At 46.0% G+C, this 23,766-nt stretch overlaps 1 protein-coding gene across 1 annotated transcript in view; it reads right to left on the bottom strand.

The window, feature by feature from the left end:
* The window catches only part of esr2b (estrogen receptor 2b), a 29,790-nt gene extending 20,419 nt beyond the window's left edge, over nucleotides 1-9,371 (bottom strand). Inside the window, exon 1 of the mRNA XM_066679577.1 lies at nucleotides 9,082-9,371. The gene's annotated coding sequence lies outside the window, so the exon portion shown is untranslated. The remainder of the gene's footprint in view (nucleotides 1-9,081) is intronic.
* Nucleotides 9,372-23,766: the final 14,395 nt, after the last annotated feature.

Below are 23,766 nucleotides of genomic sequence, written 5' to 3'. Positions count from 1 at the left end.
AAATCCACGTTATAGACAACAGCGCATCATACATCAAGGTTTATAACATAGGGAACACAATCCTGTGGTGGATTTCTACAGTTCTGGACCTGAACTGCCCTCCAAAACACATACATCTACTAAAAATTAACTAGCAACACAACACAGTTAGAGGCGAGCGTGTGATACTTTGCTAACACAGTTAGCACGATGCTACTCAGTGTAGCTTGAGGGGTATTGTAGCTAGTGAAACGTTACCATGGGTCAAAATACAGAAAACAAATGTATGCGTGTACAATGAAATGTATAAATGAGCAGTGTACACAACGCTACATAATGTACATGTTTTCATGGCTACTTCACAAGATTAAGCTTTTATCTCAGTGCTACTAAAAATGCAAGATTTAGACACTAAACATGCCTTGGCTGATTTGTTTGATGTATTAAACAAACATGAAAAATAAAATAAATGTACATGAAAATGTCAAACCTATATTCTTTATTTTGCTGAAATCGTAAGTTGTATTCTAAAGGCCCAAATTCCCCTCGGGTTTCCCTAGTGTACGGTATGTCCAAACGTATGCAGGCGGTCCCACTAATGAGTGGCCTTAATTGTGCAGAACTAACCAATCAACCAATCAGTGTGTGATCTTATTAATGCTTATTGAAGCATCTTAAGAAGAGAATCTGCACTCAAAAGGTTGTTTCGCTTCACTTGTTCCTTTGCCATTTTTAAATAGATGAATAAAGTATAGCAGTTTAGACTCATAACATTATTCTAAATGAAAAAAACTATTGTAATTCACGTAGCAACACTACGTACTACTCCTAGACGCTGAGTACGGTAGAAGAGAAAAGTTCATCTTTGGAAAGGTCTTTCAAAAGAAATATCAACGAATCCTTTGAGTGATATTGAGTGTATTATGTAAAAGTTCAGGTCAAAACTTGCTCAGGTCACATTACTCAGGTCATTTTAATTTGGGCAGATTTGGCGGCATACAGTTTAATATAGTTCACTCTTGGTAACAACACAAGAGTCTACTCACCTGCAGCATCTGTGACCTTTTCACTGTTGTCTGAGTGGGAAAACATTTCAGAGAAAATGAAGCTTTCATAGAAAAGCTAATAACGGCACAGAAAAAAAACATCTACACCTCAAAGAAATAACACTGACAACCACAAAGATGGGAATTAATTATGATTTCACATGTTCATCACAAAGCTCCCAGTTAATATCAGAGCTGCATTTCTGTGTTATTTTTAGCAAATGTAGTCTTCTGTCACACTAAAGTAACAGCATTTTCAATGTGTTCCAATGTCAACAGCGAACATGTTCTAGCCAAGTCACCAGGCATTAACAAGAGGGGTATAAACCCGGATTTGTATTTTCTGCAGCGACAGTAAAATACTTACAGAAGAAGTGATGGATGAGCAAAGTGTAAATGCAAAATCAAGCAAAAAGAATATGCCACATGAGCCAAGGAACTGCCCTCCTGGACTGGACGTGGGGTATCTGACAAGGGTTATGGCCTCCACTTGGCCTTTGGTCAGCTCTGTGCCTGTGCATGATCTGGAGTGTTGCCATAGCAAAGGGAGTGGAGGTAAAAGTGAAAGGGAGGGATGCCAACTCTGTTAATGAGACGCAATCTGAAACACGGTGTTCCCTTAGAGTGGTGCACTCACTCACACGAGCACTCACACACACTATGAGGAGGCCTAACCAGCATATCAACTGTACACCGTAATCGAAACCCAACTAATGTTGTTACTGACTTTTGTACCAATTACCAATAACACCTTTGTCATACCACTGCAATAATATTTAAAGAATTAAAGTCCAGGACTTTGGTGAACCAAGAAAACCAAGACCATCTGGCTTTAGTTCTGAGGGCTAAATGAAGGTGTGTCAGACTGACATTGAGTTGTCAAACTTCTGATACTGACCACTGACCAATCGCCCCTTTCATTTTATCTCTGTGAGCAATATAGCTTTGCATTTATTAAAAGGGACACGATTTACAGCTTTTAACACTACACCACTGTCACCTCGTGGCATTGAGAGACTGAGTCAGACGCACATACCCACAAGGAACATAAGGCCAAGGACATGACACGCACACATGCACAGATCCTGCTTTCTGTCCTAATAATGAGCTTCAGCAGCTCAAGAACATTTTAGCTTCTTTAAACACATTAAAGTAAATCACATTTACACAAATTTCTTCTTCCATTCAAGGTTTAGCCAGTGTCCAGTGTGTTTGGTTTTGTGCTGGAGCTACAGCGCTAATGGAGCAGCACTGTATATCAGTTTCATAAATTTGAATAGACACAGTGCTTTAGATAAGTAGGACATTTTCACTGAAGGTTAACGTTTTATTATTTCAGTTTAGCCTAAAATTATACAATTAATACATAAGTTCATTCATTCATTATCTGTAACGCTTATCTACTTCAGGGTCGCGGTGGGTCCAGAGCCTACCTGGAATCATTGGGCGCAAGGCAGGAATACACCCTGAAGGGGGCGCCGGTCCTTCACAGGGTAACACACACGCACACACACACACACTCACATCTACAGACATTTTTGAGTCGCCAATCCACCTACCAACGTGTGTTTTTGGACTGTGGGAGGAAACCGGAGCACCCGGAGGAAACCCACACAGACACAGAGAGAACACACCAACTCCTCACACCCAGTCACCCGGAGGAAACCCGCGCAGACACAGGGAGAACACACCACACTCCTCACAGACAGTCACCCGGAGGAAACCCACGCAGACACAGGGAAAACACACAACACTCCACACAGACAGTCACCCGGAGGAAACCCACGCAGACACAGGGAGAACACACCACACTCCTCACAGACAGTCACCCGGAGGAAACCCACGCAGAACACACTACACTCCTCACAGACAGTCACCCGGAGGAAACCCACGCAGACACAGGGAGAACACACCACACTCCTCACAGACAGTCACCCGGAGGAAACCCACGCAGACACAGGGAGAACACACCACACTCCTCACAGACAGTCACCCGGAGGAAACCCACGCAGACACAGGGAGAACACACCACACTCCTCACAGACAGTCACCCGGAGGAAACCCACGCAGACACAGAGAGAACACACCACACTCCTCACAGACAGTCACCCGGAGCGGGAATCAAACCCACAACCTCCAGGCCCCTGGAGCTGTGTGACTGCGACATAAGTTCAGCCTAAAATTGGTGAAAACTGACATAAATATATGATTAAATACTGTAAGCCATTGTTCAAGAAATGTTAAAATATGTCTGTTTTTTTGTAGGTTTTTGACTAAAAATGCCAAGTGTAAAATGTAAGTGATTTTCACCGTTTCTCAACAATCAGGGACAAAGCCTGCTTCTGTAATCGCAGCATTCAAAGGTTTTATAAATGCTGAAAAACCTGACTCCTCTCTTGTAATAGTCACCAGGTCATTACTTGCCATCGCATTGGTCTTTACTTCTCTTCACAGATTTTTGATTAAGCCAAAACTTATTAACTTAAGTTATTCTGGGAGTAACTTTACACATTCAAGACACATTCTAGGACAGCTCTGGGGGAAATACCCCCAGAATTGTTTTCTCACCAGAATAGAATCAGAGGTGCTAGAAGACTACAATTAGAAGCTGCACCCCCAGCACAAATATTATTATTATTATTAATATTATTAAACGTTATACTGCTAATTAATCCATATCTCAGTACCTACTCCAAGTGAGAGGAAGAGAGGTCATCATGGTTGTGTCACCTGACCAACTGTCTACTTCTCACCATCGAATCAATCCCAACCACATTCAGTAACGCTGAGGTCTGGGCTGTGGGCCAACAACCAACCAGGAAAAATTCTTCGAAGTCTAGTTCGAAGTTCTAGCTTTTTTCAGTAAGAGGTTGTTGATTTTCACTTGATTTCCTCTGACATTTAAAAACGAAAAGTACTGCTTATCTGCTGGGGGCAGTTCTGATGTGATGCCAGGTCCTGGACAATTGTTATGGCTCCCATTTTCTCTGCATTAATAACTGATTTGAACTCTAATATTCCCTTATTTTCCCTTTAACTCCTCTTCCTTATGTAAGTGGATATATCTCCTAAAACTAAACTGAACGTCTTAAGCACTCAGAAATAATTACTGGCAATTACTACTGAATATAAAATAAAATAAATGAAGTGTGGTGTCTGACTGATAAACACACAGAAAGCCAGTGCTGGTCTTTCCCACGTTTTCACTAAGTCCCCTCCACTCTGGCACCATTCAGCTTCCCCTAATTAAGACAAGCATCTCAGAAAGAGACTTGTCTGTCTTTGAGTGGGTGGGTGAGCGAGTGAGAGAGAGAGATGAGAAAGGCTGAGGTTTCACAGGCAAACAGAGGAGAAGACAGACGATTTCTGCCAAAAAAACGACATGAAAAAATTATTAAAGACTCAGAGAAAGAGGGGGAAGGGATAGAGCCAAAGAGAGAGAGATAAAGGGAGAATGAAAGGTCACTATAGCAGACAAACTTCTGAGGAGAGATCAGATACATGTAGAAGTAGATCCTTAGCTAACACAACTGTCCAGTTAGTGCTCTCTCCCAAATGCGCTGACCTGCAATGATGCTGCACTGGCAGCAGTTCAAAAAGAAGCAGTGGCTGGTTTTGTGTGTCTTTAAGGAAACATGCTAGTTCTCCCCCTCGCAGCTTGATAGCATGCTGTGATTGGGTGAGTGCTGTCTAATGAATGGAATTTACACAGTCAGGAGGTCAGTCCAAATTTTACTACAAAGGCGGGATTCAATGTTTAACTCAATGCACCCCTTTAAGGTTTCCTTTCAGGTTGCTCAGTTTTTGAGTAGCAGCTTGTTTTGGTAACATGGTGTTCTCATTTTGGATAATGCACTTAACAGGAAAAAGTGTTCAGAGTCCAGCCTTGGCAACTCAGAGATCTGCCAACTATAATATATAGCAGAACAGAGGGTATGAGCAGAAAACCGAATAAAGGGCTGTAGAAATGTTCTTGAAAAAGCAACAGTAAAAAGAATGAAAGGACAATGACCCTGTGGGTAATTTTCCCTGCCAGTAAGGTCCACTCCACTCCACTTCCCTCTGTGCATGTGCTGCCAAGAGTTTGAGATGATCCACCAATTGTCTGAATAATTGCGTAACAGACTGGGGCAAAATAAGGACAGGGTGTGTTAGCGTCTCAGTCTATATCTGCTCTTCTTATCACAACTGGACAGACTCTGAAACAGTGTGGACGCTGCTCGGTGAATCGGTGAGTTATTTGTTGCAGTTACAGCTTCTACCGTTCTGGGGAGGATTCACGGTAAACACTTTACTGTGGTCTTGGCTGCATTCAGACTAATGACCGATGGTTGACAACTAGTTCTGAATCACAAACATCATTCCACCTCATCCCAAATCTACTGGATGGTGCTCATTCACTCCAGAGAACTCAGCACTGTTCCACAGGCCAACACTGGGGGGCTTAATGCCATGTATTTAAAGCCCTGAGCCAATTTAATGAGCAAACTATTCACCAAGGAATGGAGGGAGTGAAACAGAACACAAACAATACAGAACGAGCATGAATGGATTAAGTCTGAGTACAGCTGAGATAGCAGCAACACTCGGTCGGCGTGTTTAACAGTGTATCGGTGGAGATATCAGCCTCACTTGGCTGGCACCCAGAGCAGAGTAACTGCAGGGAAGACAGACCCACTCGGTTGGCAATAAAGCGGAGACAGTGGCTACAGTGGGCCAGCGTGTACTGCAAAGTAGCAGCGGTGATAAGAACCAAACTTGGTTGACAGTACAGCAGAGTAGCAGCGGTAGAAAGCATCAATTTGGAGACATTCTAGAAGGTATCCAGTTCAATTATGTTAACACATTCATTCATTACCGGAAGCACCTGGAAGAAACCCACGCAGACACAGAGAGAACACACCACACTCCTCACAGACAGTCACCCGGAGGAAACCCACGCAGACACAGGGAGAACACACCACACTCCTCACAGACAGTCACCCGGAGGAAACCCACGCAGACACAGGGAGAACACACCACACTCCTCACAGACAGTCACCCGGAGGAAACCCACGCAGACACAGGGAGAACACACCACACTCCTCACAGACAGTCACCCGGAGGAAACCCACGCAGACACAGGGAGAACAAACCACACTCCTCACAGACAGTCACCCGGAGGAAACCCACGCAGACACAGGGAGAACAAACCACACTCCTCACAGACAGTCACCCGGAGGAAACCCACACAGACACAGAGAGAACACACCACACTCCTCACAGACAGTCACCCGGAGGAAACCCACGCAGACACAGGGAGAACACACCACACTCCTCACAGACAGTCACCCGGAGGAAACCCACGCAGACACAGGGAGAACAAACCACACTCCTCACAGACAGTCACCCGGAGGAAACCCATGCAGACACAGGGAGAACAAACCACACTCCTCACAGACAGTCACCTGGAGGAAACCCACACAGACACAGGGAGAACACACCACACTCCTCACAGACAGTCACCCGGAGGAAACCCACGCAGACACAGAGAGAACACACCACACTCCTAACAGACAGTCACCCAGAGGAAACCCACACAGACACAGGGAGAACACACCACACTCCTCACAGACAGTCACCCGGAGGAAACCCACGCAGACACAGAGAGAACACACCACACTCCTAACAGACAGTCACCCAGAGGAAACCCACACAGACACAGAGAGAACACACCACACTCCTCACAGACAGTGACCCGGAGGAAACCCACGCAGACACAGGGAGAACACACCACACTCCTCACAGACAGTCACCCGGAGGAAACCCACACAGACACAGAGAGAACACACCACACTCCTCACAGACAGTCACCCGGAGCGGGAATCAAACCCACAACCTCCAGGCCCCTGGAGCTGTGTGACTGTGACACTACCTGCTGCACCACCGTGCCGCCCTTATGTTAACACATATAAAGATATTCACACAAAACCACACCACAGATACATAAAAGACGATTGTAGATTCGTACATGAACGGCTGTATAATGTTAACTCTATCCACCCGTGCCATTTTATTGTGTAAAGTTATCTTATGTAAAATGACAACCGTAGTTCAGAGTAAAACCCCAGCGATTGCTCTTACTCGAAGCTGTGTTGGCATGGTAACGTAAACAGCACTCTGTTCCGATAGAGAGCTGTGAGTCACGCACGGTCATTAGTTTATTGGACCACACCCACACCTTTCTAAGAAAGCTCCGATGAGCATATTTTTGAAGAGAGTATGATCAAATTCCTGTTTTGTGTTTTTTTTTTATTAAAACTTTGCGTTTCAACGTTTCACATAACACCAACGTTTAGAATTATACAAAAAAAAACGGGTTCCCAGGGGCGTTAACACATCGATGCAGTACAATGCTCAGTGTTGTGTGGGTGTCCTATGCTCCACTATAGTTAGTGTTTTTAATGCCATGCCTTTGCCACTGCGGGATGCTTGTTCTCTGCTTGGTGAGTAGTTTACTCGAATCTAAAAGTTCAGCGTTGCTTCTGCTCCCTGGCTGAAGTGTGAGGCGTTAAAGCCAGCGCTGCCAATGTTCACATAGCTGAAAACCTCTTTGGTTCCTTCTCTGAAACTCTCTACAGGTGATTTCTTCCAGCCATAGAGAGCACTTTTAAAAAGCAGAACAGTTATTATTACAGTGAACATCATGTTGTTATGGTTACAGAGGCTTGAGCCATTTTTTCCCCTACATCAACCCAAAGCACTCTGAAGCTAATTTTTTTTTTTTTTTCAAAAACATTACAGTCAAACCCCAGGGAAAATTAATAACACCGTCCCATTGCTCTTACCCACTAAACAGTGAGTTCATTTTAATGTGTGCACCGGAACTTCTCAGAACATCTAGTATCTCACAGCACAGGAACTGAAGAGTGTACCACTCTATTTTTGTCTTTCTGGATCACTTTGCTCTGAAATCAGATGCGTAAAGTAATAATGATAGCAACAGCAACAACACCGGTGCAAAGAGGAGAAGAAAACAAGAGCATGAAAAAGAAGAGCCAGAGATTTCAGCTGGCAGTGTTATTATTAATAACAAAAAAAGTGCCTAACAATGAAAACTAAACTTTTAAGGCAGAAAATAACACAATAAACCAAAAAACTGTTTATTATTATTATTATTTAAACTATTTCCTGCATACAGGTGCCCTTTCTAGTACCACAACTACAGACTCTATTCCACCTGTTGCGCTGCGTACTTTGTTAGCCCTCTTTCATCTTGCACTTCAAATGTTTTGGACAGCAGGGATGATCTGGGTGGTGGATCATTCTCAGTGCTGCAGTGACACTGACGTGGAGGTGGGGTGTTAGTCTGTGTTGCGCTGGCAGGAATGGATCAGACACAGCAGTGCTGTTGGAGTTAATACAAACTGTGCATCAACAGAGGAGCGAATCTCTTACATCGACAAGGTGGACCAACGAGGTAGGTGTGTGTCTAACTGAGTGGAGAGTGCGTGGACAGTTTATAAATCTCTGCTGTGTCTGATCCACTCGTAACAACAACACACACACCACCACGTCAGTGTCACTGCAGCGCTGAGAATTATCAGCCAGCCAAATCATACCTGCTGATCATGGTGGTCCTTCGGGTCCTGACTATCGAAGAACAGAGTGAAAGGGGGTTAAAAATGGATGCAATAAATGGATTACAGGGTGTAATTGTAGAACTACAAACTGCTCCTGTATGGTCAGGAGCTGACAAAATGGGCACTTAGTGTAAAATAAAGTATACACCATTTGGCCAGGCAGTGTAATATAGGAGTAGTTTGAATTTTGAATGTTAGTATTTCTACTAAACTATTAACTTTTAAGTAAGAACAGTAACACAATCAGTGTAAAGTGACAAGACTTAATAGAAGAGTAAACAGAAGCATTAATAATATCAATGGAAACAAGTAGAGAGCCGAAGAAGAGTTATCTAATAATAACGTAGCTGTAGCTGTAATAACCGTCGCCAAATGCCCATTTTTGTGAAATTAAGCCCAGTCTTCAGTAAGTTTCTGTTTCTTATGACTCTTACCCGTCTCTGTCGCCTGCTCGGGATTAGTGCAAAGTTTCAGCTTCAGTAGAAATCAGCCCAAAGCGGAGAGGAGGTATTTCGCCTTCCCGAAGCGCGCGCACACACACCAAACACACCAGACTCTCACTTCCACGCGACCTTCAGAGTCAGACTCGCTCTGACTAACTTTCCCCGCACTTTTCTGCGAATAAACCCGGCTCTAGTCCATAACTGTCGCCGACACCGCGGACACAGCTGTCAGAGAGACAGGGGCTCTGCGCGCGTTTACGAGCGCGTGCGTCTGCACGCAAAAAGCCAAAAAAACGGGAGGTGGGGGGGGGGGTGGGGGCGGAGTCACATGACATTGGGCGAAATGATTCACTCCAATGATTCGATTCTTAGAATCGTGAAACGCTTCACCATTCAGTTTGACACACAGTACACAAACAATCCATAAAGACCAGCTCATTGAAAAACAAGCTTTGTTTATACACCAGTGATGACGTGTAATGACAGAAATACTCAATAAACGCCAAAACTGCAATATTCCACAGGCAGTGGTGGGCAATATTACTCCAGTAAAAGTAGAAGTCCTCGTTTCAGGTCTCCACTTGAGTAAAACTAGTGGCTATAAGGAAAAAAACATCACATTACATAATGTAGTGAAGTAAAAATAACAGAAACGTCTGTGAAATGTAGTGGAGTTAAAGGCTAAGCACCACTTAACGGACCTCCATGAATATTTGACATTATTGTAGTTACTGACAGATATAAGTATGAATTAAAATGAAAATAGCAGCTTAATTTGCTTTAAAACTGACAATTTTATTAAAATGACGGAAAAACCCGAGCTCGCTACGGAAATTCTTGAACGCGACCGTGACGTCACTGGTGGACAACAGCTGAACAACGCCGCGGTAAAACACCGTTATGACCGACTGTTATGACAGTATCTAGCTAAATAACCAACATTATTCATGACAGTAGCCTAGCAATAAGCTAAACTCAAATGTAGAGGTACCGTTATTCTTGTAAATGTGATCGAAGTCGAACTCGAATTCATCCGACACTATAAACCTCCGTAATGCAGCTACGTAGCCGAGTATAATCTGAGACACCGAGTTTAGCGAGTCAAGCTAACGTTAACTAACACCAACTAAAACAGGCGAAGTGAGTGTCCTCACCCTGTTTACCTCCATGTTACAGAGGCTCTTGAACACCTTTCGTTGGTGTCCTTACATGCCCATATTGTTGGAAAAGCGCCAGTGAAATGAGCTACAGATAACGGAGTGAGCGGATGGTCCTTTCCAAAGTGCCCGTTTAAAGTGGACAAATTTAGTCCATTTTCTGGATATTTTGGGATCTTTGGGCCATTTGTTCACAGATGTCCCACTGTACATTGAATGATTGCAGCCAACAACAACACACCTTTTCCTCATTTTGCATTAAATTAAGTGCAGCTTCTAGAGTGTTGTCCACCATCTACGTCACAGGTAAGACGCCTATTAGAGTTTCCCAACACCGTGGGGGGGGGGGGACCAACGGTCTTTTAAACCTTATTCCTTCAATTAGTAAGAAATAACATGTTTTCTGACGATCAATAAACACAAGTTAGGAACTCAAACTCCACTGTATTTATTTGTTTGACACTTTCATATCGCTGGTGCTTAGCCTTTAATGTACAATGTCTCCCAAAATAAACATATTTCAGTATCGTGCAGATACAGGAAAAAGGCTACTTACAGTAACACATTACATTGTTGCTGTCCACCACTGTCCACAGGTGAATTCACCTTACAAACCCAACTTTTGAACTGGGACTTGGGAAATGACTTCCTAATATGTTATTCTGATGAAAAAATAATCACAACATTACATATTCTACATAGCCAAAAGTCAAAAATTTCAGTTTTGAATTCATAAATAAACAAATAACCAGTAATTCATGAAGCTGATTCAGTTTTAACGCAAACTTCCAACTGCCTGAAAAATCTTTCAGGCCGAGGCTTGTTCTACCATATCACAGAGCTGTAGACCCATGACACATCATAAAAAACAGATTTTGAGCCAGACATCCTGTTTCACAGTAACACAAAGTGATATTGCCTTAGGTCAGTAGTGCATGAAGCATAGAAGATCCAGCCAAGGCCTCATCATTGAAATGCTAGAGTCTGTTATGTATTTACTTGTACTCAGCATGAGAGTGGTGTACCGACAGCTGACGGTTTATAGATTCACCTGAACTCAACAGTGTATATGCGATAAAGAATATGTTTGGGAACACTACTTATAATAATGACTGATACACAGATTGTATTTGTATTGGAGTATCTCCAGAGCTTGAACTGCAGCAGGATGCTTTGTAGAGATGAGCCTAATGTCACCAGATTTCTTAATAACCATGAGCCAAAAGGGTTATTAAACCCGGAGCAATGCTGTGGGGATCAGTACAACTGCATTGTCCAGTGGAACTCCCTTTCAATGAACCTGGAATGAGTTGGAGTGGTTTTAATGATCTTCAACTAATCTTTCAACATCAGCATGACCTTACTTACATTTTTGTGGCTGAAGTTCATCAAATCCTCACAGAAATGTTATAATACCTAGTCTAAAGTATTCCCACTATTTTAGAGTCTTACATCAGTTAAAATGATTCTACTGATTAGTTTCTAGGTTTTAAATTAGCATCAGTTTAATCAGCACTGACTATGCCCCATTCAAAGTGAAGTGTTTGGACATTTCAGTAATGCACTGTTTAATCAGATACGGATTTGAATGGTTTTAAAGACTGAGTATAAAAACCCCGTTTTCAGAAACGTTGTGTAATCTGTAATTTCTTATTTCTCCTGAAACGGTAATTACCCGACAAAAGAACAAAAACACGAACAGAAAAACGTCAGTGTTTTCAGTGACAAACATAATGACAAATTTTAAAAATCGATGCCTGCAAGACACTCCAAAATGAATACATTAATCAATAAAATATGGGAAACAGGCCAAACTTACTTTTCCAGGAACTAAAGCTAATCAATTACAGCCTGAGAGAAGTCAATTTTCTTTTTTTTTTCACTTTGTTCATTCATTTTCTGTTCACAGGGTCCCAGTGGATCTGGAGAATACCCAGTATCAGTGGGTACAAGGCAGAGACACACCCTGGACAGGACTCCAGGAAGAGAAGAAGTTAGTCATGAGTAATAAATTAGTTTCCTGAGAAGCTACAAGAACAAAAATGAACATTATGTTGTTACTATTGTATCACCCTTACACCCTAAGAACTGATAAACTTCAGTTCTGAGGGTGAGGGTGTGTGAAACTGTATGTGAGTGACTGGGTGAGGGTGTGTTAAATTGGTACGAATGTGCGAGTGATTGGGTGAGGGTGTGTTAAATTGGTCTGAGTGTGTGATTGACAGGGTGAGGGTGTGTGAAACTGTTCAGAGTGTGTGAGTGACAGGGTGAGGGTGTGTGAAACTGTTCCGAGTGCTCGAGCGACTGGGTGAGGGTGTGTTAAATTGGTACGAGTGTGCGAGTGACTGGGTGAGGGTGTGTTAAATTGGTACGACGAGTGACTGGGTGAGGGTGTGTTAAATTGGTACGACGAGTGACTGGGTGAGGGTGTGTTAAATTTTGTTTGAGTATGTGAGTGACAGGGTGAGGGTGTGTGAAACTGCGTGAGGGTGTGTGAAATTGGTCTGAGTTTGTGAGTGACTGGGTGAGGGTGTGTTAAATTGGTACGAGTGTGTGAGTGACTGGGTGAGGGTGTGTTAAATTTTGTTTGAGTATGTAAGTGACTGGGTAAGGGTGTGTGAAATTGGTCTGAGTGTGTGAGTGACTGGGTGAGGGTGTGTTAAATTGGTACAAGTGTGTGAGTGACTGGGTGAGGGTGTGTTAAATTGGTACGAGTGTGTGAGTGACTGGGTGAGGGTGTGTTAAATTTTGTTTGAGTATGTGAGTGACTGGGTGAGGGTGTGTGAAACTGGGTGAGGGTGTGTGAAATTGGTCTGAGTGTGTGAGTGACTGGGTGAGGGTGTGTGAAACTGTTCCGAGTGTGTGAGTGACAGGGTGAGGGTGTGTGAAACTGTTCCGAGTGTGTGAGTGACTGGGTGAGGGTGTGTTAAATTGGTACGAGTGTGTGAGTGACTTGGTGAGGGTGTGTGAAACTGGGTGAGGGTGTGTGAAATTGCTCTGAGTGTGTGAGTGACAGGGTGAGGGTGTGTGAAATTGGTCTGAGCGTGTGAGTGACAGGGTGAGGGTGTGTGAAACTGTTCCGAGTGTGTGAGTGACTGGGTGAGGGTGTGTTAAAGTTTGTTTGAGTATGTGAGTGACAGGGTGAGGGTGTGTGAAACTGCGTGAGGGTGTGTGAAATTGGTCTGAGTGTGTGTGACAGGGTGAGGGTGTGTTAAATTTTGTTTGAGTGTGTGAGTGACAGGGTGAGGGTGTGTGAAACTGGGTGAGGGTGTGTGAAATTGGTCTGAGTGTGAGTGACAGGGTGAGGGTGTGTTAAATTGGTACGACGAGTGACTGGGTGAGGGTGTGTTAAATTTTGTTTGAGTATGTGAGTGACAGGGTGAGGGTGTGTGAAACTGCATGAGGGTGTGTGAAATTGGTCTGAGTGTGTGAGTGACAGGGTGAGGGTGTGTGAAACTGTTCCGAGTGTGTGAGTGACTGGGTGAGGGTGTGTGAAACTGTTCCGAGTGTGTGAGTGACAGGGTGAGGGTGTGTGAAACCGTTCAGAGTGTGTGACTGACTGGGTGAGAGTGTGTTAAATTGGGTGAGGGTGAGGGTGGGTGAGGGTGTGTGAAACTGTTCAGTGTGTGAGTGACAAGGGTGAGGATGTGTCAAACTGTTCCGAGTGTGTGAGTGACAGGGTGAGGGTGTGTTAAATTGGTACGAGTGTGTGAGTGACAGGGTGAGGGTGTGTGAAACTGTTCCGAGTGTGTGAGTGACTGGGTGAGGGTGTGTGAAACTGTTCCGAGTGTGTGACTGACTGGGTGAGAGTGTGTTAAATTGGGTGAGGGTGAGGGTGGGTGAGGGTGTGTGAAACTGTTCAGTGTGTGAGTGACAAGGGTGAGGATGTGTCAAACTGTTCCGAGTGTGTGAGTGACAGAGTGAGGGTGTGTTAAATTGGTACGAGTGTGTGAGTGACAGGGTGAGGGTGTGTGAAACTGTTCCGAGTGTGTGAGTGACAGGGTGAGGGTGTGTGAAATTGGTGTGAGTGACAGGGTGAGGGTGTGTTAAATTGGTACGAGTGTGTGAGTGACAGGGTGAGGGTGTGTGAAACTGTTCCGAGTGTGTGAGTGACAGGGTGAGGGTGTGTGAAACTGCGTGAGGGTGTGTGAAATTGGTCTGAGTGTGTGTGACAGGGTGAGGGTGTGTTAAATTTTGTTTGAGTGTGTGAGTGACAGGGTGAGGGTGTGTGAAACTGGGTGAGGGTGTGTGAAATTGGTCTGAGTGTGAGTGACAGGGTGAGGGTGTGTTAAATTGGTACGACGAGTGACTGGGTGAGGGTGTGTTAAATTTTGTTTGAGTATGTGAGTGACAGGGTGAGGGTGTGTGAAACTGCGTGAGGGTGTGTGAAATTGGTCTGAGTGTGTGAGTGACAGGGTGAGGGTGTGTGAAACTGTTCCGAGTGTGTGAGTGACTGGGTGAGGGTGTGTGAAACTGTTCCGAGTGTGTGAGTGACAGGGTGAGGGTGTGTGAAACCGTTCAGAGTGTGTGAGTGACTGGGTGAGGGTGTGTGAAACTGTTCCGAGTGTGTGAGTGACTGGGTGAGGGTGTGTGAAACTGTTCCGAGTGTGTGAGTGACTGGGTGAGAGTGTGTTAAATTGGGTGAGGGTGAGGGTGGGTAAATTGGTCTGAGTGTGTGAGTGACTGGGTGAGGGTGTGTTAAATTGGTCTGAGTGTGTGAGTGAGAGTGTGTTAAATTGGGTGAGGGTGAGGGTGGGTAAATTGGTCTGAGTGTGTGAGTGACTGGGTGAGGGTGTGTTAAATTTTGTTTGAGTATGTGAGTGACTGGGTGAGGGTGTGTTAAATTGGTACGAATGTGGGAGTGATTGGGTGAGGGTGTGTTAAATTGGTCTGAGTGTGTGATTGACAGGGTGAGAGTGTGTGAAACTGTTCAGAGTGTGCGAGTGACAGGGTGAGGGTGTGTGAAACTGTTCCGAGTGTTCGAGTGACTGGGTGAGGGTGTGTTAAATTGGTACGAGTGTGCGAGTGACTGGGTGAGGGTGTGTTAAATTGGTACGACGAGTGACTGGGTGAGGGTGTGTTAAATTGGTACGACGAGTGACTGGGTGAGGGTGTGTTAAATTTTGTTTGAGTATGTGAGTGACAGGGTGAGGGTGTGTGAAACTGCGTGAGGGTGTGTGAAATTGGTCTGAGTGTGTGAGTGACTGGGTGAGGGTGTGTTAAATTTTGTTTGAGTATGTGAGTGACTGGGTGAGGGTGTGTGAAATTGGTCTGAGTGTGTGAGTGACTGGGTGAGGGTGTGTTAAATTGGTACGAGTGTGTGAGTGACTGGGTGAGGGTGTGTTAAATTGGTACGAGTGTGTGAGTGACTGGGTGAGGGTGTGTTAAATTTTGTTTGAGTATGTGAGTGACTGGGTGAGGGTGTGTGAAACTGGGTGAGGGTGTGTGAAATTGGTCTGAGTGTGTGAGTGACTGGGTGAGGGTGTGTGAAACTGTTCCGAGTGTGTGAGTGACTGGGTGAGGGTGTGTGAAACTGGTCCGAGTGTGTGAGTGACTGGGTGAGAGTGTGTTAATTTAGGTGAGGGTGAGGGTGGGTAAATTGGTCTGAGTGTGTGAGTGACTGGGTGAGGGTGTGTTAAATTGGTCTGAGTGTGTGAGTGAGAGTGAGAGTGTGTTAAATTGGGTGAGGGTGAGGGTGGGTAAATTGGTCTGAGTGTGTGAGTGACTGGGTGAGGGTGTGTTAAATTGGTCTGAGTGTGTGAGTGACTGGGTGAGGGTGTGTTAAATTGGTACGAATGTGCGAGTGATTGGGTGAGGGTGTGTTAAATTGGTCTGAGTGTGTGATTGACAGGGTGAGAGTGTGTGAAACTGTTCAGAGTGTGTGAGTGACAGGGTGAGGGTGTGTGAAACTGTTCCGAGTGTTCGAGTGACTGGGTGAGGGTGTGTTAAATTGATACGAGTGTGCGAGTGACTGGGTGAGGGTGTGTTAAATTGGTACGACGAGTGACTGGGTGAGGGTGTGTTAAATTGGTACGACGAGTGACTGGGTGAGGGTGTGTTAAATTTTGTTTGAGTATGTGATTGACAGGGTGAGGGTGTGTGAAACTGCGTGAGGGTGTGTGAAATTGGTCTGAGTGTGTGAGTGACTGGGTGAGGGTGTGTTAAATTGGTACGAGTGTGTGAGTGACTGGGTGAGGGTGTGTTAAATTTTATTTGAGTATGTGAGTGACTGGGTAAGGGTGTGTGAAATTGGTCTGAGTGTGTGAGTGACTGGGTGAGGGTGTGTTAAATTGGTACGAGTGTGTGAGTGACTGGGTGAGGGTGTGTTAAATTGGTACGAGTGTGTGAGTGACTGGGTGAGGGTGTGTTAAATTTTGTTTGAGTATGTGAGTGACTGGGTGAGGGTGTGTGAAACTGGGTGAGGGTGTGTGAAATTGGTCTGAGTGTGTGAGTGACTGGGTGAGGGTGTGTGAAACTGTTCCGAGTGTGTGAGTGACAGGGTGAGGGTGTGTGAAACTGTTCCGAGTGTGTGAGTGACTGGGTGAGGGTGTGTTAAATTGGTACGAGTGTGTGAGTGACTGGGTGAGGGTGTGTTATATTGGTACGACGAGTGACTGGGTGAGGGTGTGTTAAATTGGTACGACGAGTGACTGGGTGAGGGTGTGTTAAATTTTGTTTGAGTATGTGATTGACAGGGTGAGGGTGTGTGAAACTGTGTGAGGGTGTGTGAAATTGGTCTGAGTGTGTGAGTGACTGGGTGAGGGTGTGTTAAATTGGTACGAGTGTGTGAGTGACTGGGTGAGGGTGTGTTAAATTTTGTTTGAGTATGTGAGTGACTGGGTGAGGGTGTGTGAAATTGGTCTGAGTGTGTGAGTGACTGGTTGAGGGTGTGTTAAATTGGTACGAGTGTGTGAGTGACTGGGTGAGGGTGTGTTAAATTGGTACGAGTGTGTGAGTGACTGGGTGAGGGTGTGTTAAATTTTGTTTGAGTATGTGAGTGACTGGGTGAGGGTGTGTGAAATTGGTCTGAGTGTGTGAGTGACTGGGTGAGGGTGTGTGAAACTGTTCCGAGTGTGTGAGTGACAGGGTGAGGGTGTGTGAAACTGTTCCGAGTGTGTGAGTGACTGGGTGAGGGTGTGTTAAATTGGTACGAGTGTGTGAGTGACTGGGTGAGGGTGTGTTAAATTGGTACGACGAGTGACTGGGTGAGGGTGTGTTAAATTGGTACGACGAGTGACTGGGTGAGGGTGTGTTAAATTTTGTTTGAGTATGTGATTGACAGGGTGAGGGTGTGTGAAACTGCGTGAGGGTGTGTGAAATTGGTCTGAGTGTGTGAGTGACTGGGTGAGGGTGTGTTAAATTGGTACGAGTGTGTGAGTGACTGGGTGAGGGTGTGTTAAATTTTGTTTGAGTATGTGAGTGACTGGGTGAGGGTGTGTGAAATTGGTCTGAGTGTGTGAGTGACTGGTTGAGGGTGTGTTAAATTGGTACGAGTGTGTGAGTGACTGGGTGAGGGTGTGTTAAATTAGTATGAGTGTGTGAGTGACTGGGTGAGGGTGTGTTAAATTTTGTTTGAGTATGTGAGTGACTGGGTGAGGGTGTGTGAAACTGGGTGAGGGTGTGTGAAATTGGTCTGAGTGTGTGAGTGACTGGGTGAGGGTGTGTGAAACTGTTCCGAGTGTGTGAGTGACAGGGTGAGGGTGTGTGAAACTGTTCCGAGTGTGTGAGTGACTGGGTGAGGGTGTGTGAAACTGGGTGAGGGTGTGTGAAATTGCTCTGAGTGTGTGAGTGACAGGGTGAGGGTGTGTGAAATTGGTCTGAGCGTGTGAGTGACAGGGTGAGGGTGTGTGAAACTGTTCCAAGTGTGTGAGTGACTGGGTGAGGGTGTGTTAAATTTTGTTTGAGTATGTGAGTGACAGGGTGAGGGTGTGTGAAACTGCGTGAGGGTGTGTGAAATTGGTCTGAGTGTGAGTGACAGGGTGAGGGTGTGTTAAATTTTGTTTGAGTGTGTGAGTGACAGGGTGAGGGTGTGTGAAACTGGGTGAGGGTGTGTGAAATTGGTCTGAGTGTGAGTGACAGGGTGAGGGTGTGTTAAATTGGTACGACGAGTGACTGGGTGAGGGTGTGTTAAATTTTGTTTGAGTATGTGAGTGACAGGGTGAGGGTGTGTGAAACTGCGTGAGGGTGTGTGAAATTGGTCTGAGTGTGTGAGTGACAGGGTGAGGGTGTGTGAAACTGTTCCGAGTGTGTGAGTGACTGGGTGAGGGTGTGTGAAACTGTTCCGAGTGTGTGAGTGACAGGGTGAGGGTGTGTGAAACCGTTCAGAGTGTGTGAGTGACTGGGTGAGGGTGTGTGAAACTGTTCCGAGTGTGTGAGTGACTGGGTGAGGGTGTGTGAAACTGTTCCGAGTGTGTGAGTGACTGGGTGAGAGTGTGTTAAATTGGGTGAGGGTGAGGGTGGGTAAATTGGTCTGAGTGTGTGAGTGACTGGGTGAGGGTGTGTTAAATTGGTCTGAGTGTGTGAGTGAGAGTGTGTTAAATTGGGTGAGGGTGAGGGTGGGTAAATTGGTCTGAGTGTGTGAGTGACTGGGTGAGGGTGTGTTAAATTTTGTTTGAGTATGTGAGTGAAACTGGGTGAGGGTGTGTTAAATTGGTACGAATGTGGGAGTGATTGGGTGAGGGTGTGTTAAATTGGTCTGAGTGTGTGATTGACAGGGTGAGAGTGTGTGAAACTGTTCAGAGTGTGTGAGTGACAGGGTGAGGGTGTGTTAAATTTTGTTTGAGTATGTGAGTGACAGGGTGAGGGTGTGTGAAACTGCGTGAGGGTGTGTGAAATTGGTCTGAGTGTGTGAGTGACTGGGTGAGGGTGTGTTAAATTTTGTTTGAGTATGTGAGTGACTGGGTGAGGGTGTGTGAAATTGGTCAGAGTGTGTGAGTGACTGGGTGAGGGTGTGTTAAATTGGTACGAGTGTGTGAGTGACTGGGTGAGGGTGTGTTAAATTGGTACGAGTGTGTGAGTGACTGGGTGAGGGTGTGTTAAATTTTGTTTGAGTATGTGAGTGACTGGGTGAGGGTGTGTGAAACTGGGTGAGGGTGTGTGAAATTGGTCTGAGTGTGTGAGTGACTGGGTGAGGGTGTGTGAAACTGTTCCGAGTGTGTGAGTGACAGGGTGAGGGTGTGTGAAACTGTTCCGAGTGTGTGAGTGACTGGGTGAGGGTGTGTTAAATTGGTACGAGTGTGTGAGTGACTGGGTGAGGGTGTGTGAAACTGGGTGAGGGTGTGTGAAATTGGTCTGAGCGTGTGAGTGACAGGGTGAGGGTGTGTGAAACTGTTCCAAGTGTGTGAGTGACTGGGTGAGGGTGTGTTAAATTTTGTTTGAGTATGTGAGTGACAGGGTGAGGGTGTGTGAAACTGCGTGAGGGTGTGTGAAATTGGTCTGAGTGTGTGTGACAGGGTGAGGGTGTGTTAAATGTTGTTTGAGTGTGTGAGTGACAGGGTGAGGGTGTGTGAAACTGAGTGAGGGTGTGTGAAATTGGTCTGAGTGTGAGTGACAGGGTGAGGGTGTGTTAAATTGGTACGACAAGTGACTGGGTGAGGGTGTGTTAAATTGGTACGACGAGTGACTGGGTGAGGGTGTGTTAAATTTTGTTTGAGTATGTGAGTGACAGGGTGAGGGTGTGTGAAACTGCATGAGGGTGTGTGAAATTGGTCTGAGTGTGTGAGTGACAGGGTGAGGGTGTGTGAAACTGTTCCGAGTGTGTGAGTGACTGGGTGAGGGTGTGTGAAACTGTTCCGAGTGTGTGAGTGACAGGGTGAGGGTGTGTGAAACCGTTCAGAGTGTGTGAGTGACTGGGTGAGGGTGTGTGAAACTGTTCCGAGTGTGTGAGTGACTGGGTGAGGGTGTGTGAAACTGTTCCGAGTGTGTGAGTGACTGGGTGAGAGTGTGTTAAATTGGGTGAGGGTGAGGGTGGGTGAGGGTGTGTGAAACTGTTCAGTGTGTGAGTGACAAGGGTGAGGATGTGTCAAACTTTTCCGAGTGTGTGAGTGACAGGGTGAGGGTGTGTTAAATTGGTACGAGTGTGTGAGTGACAGGGTGAGGGTGTGTGAAACTGTTCCGAGTGTGTGAGTGACAGGGTGAGGGTGTGTGAAATTGGTCTGAGTGTGTGAGTGACTGGGTGAGGGTGTGTGAAACTGTTCCGAGTGTGTGAGTGACAGGGTGAGGGTGTGTTAAATTGGTACGAGTGGGTGAGTGACAGGGTGAGGGTGTGTGAAACTGTTCCGAGTGTGTGAGTGACAGGGTGAGGGTGTGTGAAACTGTTCCGAGTGTGTGAGTGACAGGGTGAGGGTGTGTGAAACTGTTCCGAGTGTGTTAGTGACTGGGTGAGGGTGTGTGAAACTGTTCCGAGTGTGTGAGTGACAGGGTGAGGGTGTGTTAAATTTTGTTTGAGTATGTGAGTGACTGGGTGAGGGTGTGTGAAACTGGGTGAGGGTGTGTGAAATTGGTCTGAGTGTGTGAGTGACTGGGTGAGGGTGTGTGAAACTGTTCCGAGTGTGTGAGTGACAGGGTGAGGGTGTGTGAAACTGTTCCGAGTGTGTGAGTGACTGGGTGAGGGTGTGTGAAACTGGGTGAGGGTGTGTGAAATTGCTCTGAGTGTGTGAGTGACAGGGTGAGGGTGTGTGAAATTGGTCTGAGCGTGTGAGTGACAAGGTGAGGGTGTGTGAAACTGTTCCAAGTGTGTGAGTGACTGGGTGAGGGTGTGTTAAATTTTGTTTGAGTATGTGAGTGACAGGGTGAGGGTGTGTGAAACTGCGTGAGGGTGTGTGAAATTGGTCTGAGTGTGTGTGACAGGGTGAGGGTGTGTTAAATTTTGTTTGAGTGTGTGAGTGACAGGGTGAGGGTGTGTGAAACTGGGTGAGGGTGTGTGAAATTGGTCTGAGTGTGAGTGACAGGGTGAGGGTGTGTTAAATTGGTACGACAAGTGACTGGGTGAGGGTGTGTTAAATTGGTACGACGAGTGACTGGGTGAGGGTGTGTTAAATTTTGTTTGAGTATGTGAGTGACAGGGTGAGGGTGTGTGAAACTGCATGAGGGTGTGTAAAATTGGTCTGAGTGTGTGAGTGACAGGGTGAGGGTGTGTGAAACTGTTCCCGAGTGTGTGAGTGACTGGGTGAGGGTGTGTGAAACTGTTCCGAGTGTGTGAGTGACAGGGTGAGGGTGTGTGAAACCGTTCAGAGTGTGTGAGTGACCGGGTGAGGGTGTGTGAAACTGTTCCGAGTGTGTGAGTGACTGGGTGAGGGTGTGTGAAACTGTTCCGAGTGTGTGAGTGACTGGGTGAGAGTGTGTTAAATTGGGTGAGGGTGGGTGAGGGTGTGTGAAACTGTTCAGTGTGTGAGTGACAAGGGTGAGGATGTGTCAAACTGTTCCGAGTGTGTGAGTGACAGGGTGAGGGTGTGTTAAATTGGTACGAGTGTGTGAGTGACAGGGTGAGGGTGTGTGAAACTGTTCCGAGTGTGTGAGTGACTGGGTGAGGGTGTGTGAAATTGGTCTGAGTGTGTGAGTGACAGGGTGAGGGTGTGTGAAACTGTTCCGAGTGTGTGAGTGACAGGGTGAGGGTGTGTTAAATTGGTACGAGTGTGTGAGTGACAGGGTGAGGGTGTGTGAAACTGTTCCGAGTGTGTGAGTGACAGGGTGAGGGTGTGTGAAACTGTTCCGAGTGTGTGAGTGACAGGGTGAGGGTGTGTGAAACTGTTCCGAGTGTGTTAGTGACTGGGTGAGAGTGTGTTAATTTGGGTGAGGGTGAGGGTGGGTAAATTGGTCTGAGTGTGTGAGTGACAGGGTGAGGGTGTGTTAAATTGGTCTGAGTGTGTGAGTGAGAGTGAGAGTGTGTTAAATTGGGTGAGGGTGAGGGTGGGTAAATTGGTCTGAGTGTGTGAGTGACTGGGTGAGGGTGTGTTAAAATGGTCTGAGTGTGTGAGTGACTGGGTGAGGGTGTGTTAAATTGGTACGAATGTGCGAGTGATTGGGTGAGGGTGTGTTAAATTGGTCTGAGTGTGTGATTGACAGGGTGAGAGTGTGTGAAACTGTTCAGAGTGTGTGAGTGACAGGGTGAGGGTGTGTGAAACTGTTCCGAGTGTTCGAGTGACTGGGTGAGGGTGTGTTAAATTGATACGAGTGTGCGAGTGACTGGGTGAGGGTGTGTTAAATTGGTACGACGAGTGACTGGGTGAGGGTGTGTTAAATTGGTACGACGAGTGACTGGGTGAGGGTGTGTTAAATTTTGTTTGAGTATGTGATTGACAGGGTGAGGGTGTGTGAAACTGCGTGAGGGTGTGTGAAATTGGTCTGAGTGTGTGAGTGACTGGGTGAGGGTGTGTTAAATTGGTACGAGTGTGTGAGTGACTGGGTGAGGGTGTGTTAAATTTTATTTGAGTATGTGAGTGACTGGGTAAGGGTGTGTGAAATTGGTCTGAGTGTGTGAGTGACTGGGTGAGGGTGTGTTAAATTGGTACGAGTGTGTGAGTGACTGGGTGAGGGTGTGTTAAATTGGTATGAGTGTGTGAGTGACTGGGTGAGGGTGTGTTAAATTGGTACGAGTGTGTGAGTGACTGGGTGAGGGTGTGTTAAATTTTGTTTGAGTATGTGAGTGACTGGGTGAGGGTGTGTGAAACTGGGTGAGGGTGTGTGAAATTGGTCTGAGTGTGTGAGTGACTGGGTGAGGGTGTGTGAAACTATTCCGAGTGTGTGAGTGACAGGGTGAGGGTGTGTGAAACTGTTCCGAGTGTGTGAGTGACTGGGTGAGGGTGTGTTAAATTGGTACGAGTGTGTGAGTGACTGGGTGAGGGTGTGTGAAACTGGGTGAGGGTGTGTGAAATTGCTCTGAGTGTGTGAGTGACAGGGTGAGGGTGTGTGAAATTGGTCTGAGCGTGTGAGTGACAGGGTGAGGGTGTGTGAAACTGTTCCAAGTGTGTGAGTGACTGGGTGAGGGTTTGTTAAATTTTGTTTGAGTATGTGAGTGACAGGGTGAGGGTGTGTGAAACTGCGTGAGGGTGTGTGAAATTGGTCTGAGTGTGTGTGACAGGGTGAGGGTGTGTTAAATTTTGTTTAAGTGTGTGAGTGACAGGGTGAGGGTGTGTGAAACTGGGTGAGGGTGTGTGAAATTGGTCTGAGTGTGAGTGACAGGGTGAGGGTGTGTTAAATTGATACGACGAGTGACTGGGTGAGGGTGTGTTAAATTTTGTTTGAGTATGTGAGTGACAGGGTGAGGGTGTGTGAAACTGCGTGAGGGTGTGTGAAATTGGTCTGAGTGTGTGAGTGACAGGGTGAGGGTGTGTGAAACTGTTCCGAGTGTGTGAGTGACTGGGTGAGGGTGTGTGAAACTGTTCCGAGTGTGTGAGTGACAGGGTGAGGGTGTGTGAAACCGTTCAGAGTGTGTGAGTGACTGGGTGAGGGTGTGTGAAACTGTTCCGAGTGTGTGAGTGACTGGGTGAGGGTGTGTGAAACTGTTCCGAGTGTGTGAGTG

The sequence above is a fragment of the Hoplias malabaricus genome, chromosome 8 (assembly GCF_029633855.1).
Source record: "Hoplias malabaricus isolate fHopMal1 chromosome 8, fHopMal1.hap1, whole genome shotgun sequence".
Taxonomy (NCBI): Eukaryota; Metazoa; Chordata; class Actinopteri; order Characiformes; family Erythrinidae; genus Hoplias; species Hoplias malabaricus.
This window is presented reverse-complemented; position numbering and strand designations above follow the sequence as displayed.